Source organism: Cariama cristata, unplaced genomic scaffold (assembly GCF_000690535.1).
Source record: "Cariama cristata isolate BGI_N322 unplaced genomic scaffold, ASM69053v1 scaffold27230, whole genome shotgun sequence".
NCBI lineage: Eukaryota > Metazoa > Chordata > Aves > Cariamiformes > Cariamidae > Cariama > Cariama cristata.
In genome coordinates, this window is record NW_009593474.1 from 49,699 (window position 1) to 52,612 (window position 2,914).

The 2,914-nt window shown below is 44.5% G+C and overlaps 1 protein-coding gene across 1 annotated transcript in view; it reads left to right on the forward strand.

Moving 5' to 3' along the window:
- Positions 1-2,914, forward strand: part of GAP43 (growth associated protein 43) — a gene marked incomplete at its 5' end in the record, with an annotated part of 23,557 nt that overhangs the window by 18,079 nt on the left and 2,564 nt on the right.

Consider the following 2,914-nt stretch of genomic DNA (forward strand, 5'->3'; position numbering starts at 1 on the left):
GCTTTATCCTTCAGGACAGATTTTATTTTTGACCCCTTCTCAAGCTTCTTTTGCTTCGTATTACAGCTCAGCCTCCCCTCATGTTCCGTTTCCTCCATGCATGCACATGTTGTGTTCTCATTTTGTGAGTCTGGGCCCTTCTTTTTGCTCTGTGACTGGAATGCTGTAGAACAAATGTGGATGTCTCCACCTTGGCTTGCTAAAGATGTAGGTGTTCCCACGCTGCAACTCCTCTTGTCCTAAAGTAGGTATCTAAATAGGTCAGGTTAAGAATCCTAGAAATGTCATGTTTATTTCCACTAATTAGAAAAGGAGAAAAGGATGAGAAAATCAGCTGGAGATGTCTCTATGTAGATGTCTGGAGTTAGGCAAGATGTCCGTCCACTCCCACTATAACTTTCCCATTTCATGATCTCTTCACGTGCATCTCAGTGCTGCCCCAGTCCAGGTCCATCTTAAGAAATAACTGACTGCCTCCTGCTTGTTATCTCCCTTGCAAGTGGACACAGGGGACTCTGATCTTGCAGCAGGAGATCTCACAGTGCTGGCATGTTCAGAACGAAGGCAGCTTTAGACAGGTGGAAATCTGGCCAGCCAGGATGAAATGCTTTTGTTCCTCAAGCAGGGGACAGAACATTTTGCCTAAATGCCCTGAATTCTCAGCTGCTTTTTTGTCATCTTTTACACTTATTCAATAAAGTGCAAAGTGAATGTAAAATGCCAAGGCTGTGAAGTTCTGTCTATATAACTGTATCTGTCTACTACAAACCAACAAGTGCAACGGCCCCAGAGTTCAAGGAAGTGGAAAATCAAGACTAGTATTGGGTAAAAAGCAATCCAAGAAATATCCTCACTGATGTATGGAATCCCCAGGATAACTATCTACTAATCTCCCCAGGGATACCTTGCCCTCCTTTGCTGGGACAGAGAGAACTAGGCTGGAAAAAACCCCAGAGGACATACTGCAGAAATAGCCTGCATCAAACAAACTGGTGAAGGGTGAGTCAGATAAACTGGCTCACCTCTCCTCATGAATCAGAAACTGCTGTTAACTGGCCCTGATGTCAGTAGGGTTGTGCTGGTTGCTCCCATTGCACAGAGAGAATCCTCTTCTTGTCACTGATGTGGTTTAGCAGTGCCACAGTTCGAACTTCTTTTTTTGTGCTGATTTTTTTATCCTTTGTGATTTTACTTCTTACTAAAGTTCATTACTGTATAATAACACCAGGTTGATTCTTTTCCCTCATCCCAAAGATCAAGGAAATGCTGCTTAAAGCTGCTAGGAAATAAGACATAGCTTAGCAGGGTGTAGCAGTGCATAGGGTATTTCCCCTTATTGCTTCAACACCATACAAGAAAAAAGAGGGAGAGTGGCTACCTGAATTTTCTCTGCTAATTCCTATTCAAAGAGGTAGCCCTCTTATTTATACTTGGGACATCCACAGTCGTGCAAATTTGCTCTAGTTTGCCATGTGTCCAGCATTTGGTTTGTATGAGTCCTCTCTGTTGACTTGACTATGTGGTGAAGTGACTTTAAGTCCTTTCTGCTGCACCATGACCTCAGCGTCAGTCTGGGCTATTCCAGCCATGGCAGAAATCAGTGCAGTCTCTGGGCTGCTTCAGCAGAGAGATGTCTGCCTACCACTAACTGCTGCCCAGAGCAGAGCAACAGGGGCAGCGAGGCATCCCCATACAATTCCTCTGCCAGCCAGGCATCTCTAGGCACCATGGGCACTCCCTGGAAATTAGATTTGCCACTGTGGTGAGCCAACAGGGAACAAAATGTGGCAGAAAATTGTGCTTCAACCTGCCTGCTTATCCTAAGCGAAGAACAGCACGGGAAACATTACGAGCTACCCCACGTCACCGAGGTTGTTAGCTCCCCCAATTTACAAGCAACCAGTTTTTCCTGCCCATCTCGCTAGGGCAATTGTCAAGAGCATACCACTGTAGGAGCTGGACCCCACTTTCAGCTGCTGGTGTAATGGGGGCATCTGTGCAACTTAGCGGTTTGTGTGTCGTGGCCAAGGCACTCAGTATCATAGCAGGTGTGCAGGACCCCCCGGTGTCTATCCCTGTGCTTGCTGCATTACGGACCCTTCTGTTGTACTGTCCTGAAGACTGCCAGCTAAAATCTGTGCATATTTTCAGTAGGAAGACACAGAAAGTTTTAAAACATAGTAAAATACAGTGTCAGGGCTTCTGTTCCTGAAGCTGCATTGCCTATCCTTTGTGGCTCTTTCATTCATCTTGCATTTACATGCAGAAAAAACAGAAATTCTGCCTTACTAGGATCTATCAGAGCCTTATAGCAAAGCATGATTTGCTGCTGGCTAATGGTAGTCTTTTGGCTCAAATTTAGGGGTAGATGGTTGTGCATTGGCTTCATAATTCAATGTGTCTCCTGCTATGAATGCCTTGGAGAAGAGCAGGATTAAAAGGACTCCCCTCCCTCTCCAGTGGAGTGTGATCAAGTCATTCATGAAAATTAACAAAACTAGGGCAAGTTGGCCTGCTTTGCCTTGCAATGATACTTGTATCCTATTTTAATCAGTAGCCTACTTTGTCTTTGGTTCATGGTTGAAGCTGTAACATATATAGAAGGAATCCTTGAGTAGCTGTTCAGTATTAAGGGAAAGAAAGTCCACAGATGTTTTTGCTGTCAGGGGTTTGCAGATGCAGCGGCTCAGGCCATGAGGATGTTCCTGCAGACTTTTTCCTTTTGGAAAATCAACAGTCAGAGATTACTAAGACAAAAAGTATTTGAAGGTCCAGAAGCAGAGCCTTTAATTAAGATGATTCAGGATAGGAAGTTACACATATCTTAACGGTGATCCATATGGACGTGGTTCCTAGGAACATATTTAAAAGCTAGGCTAAAGAGCCTAGAGAAGGAAGAGGAAGGAAGCAGGAA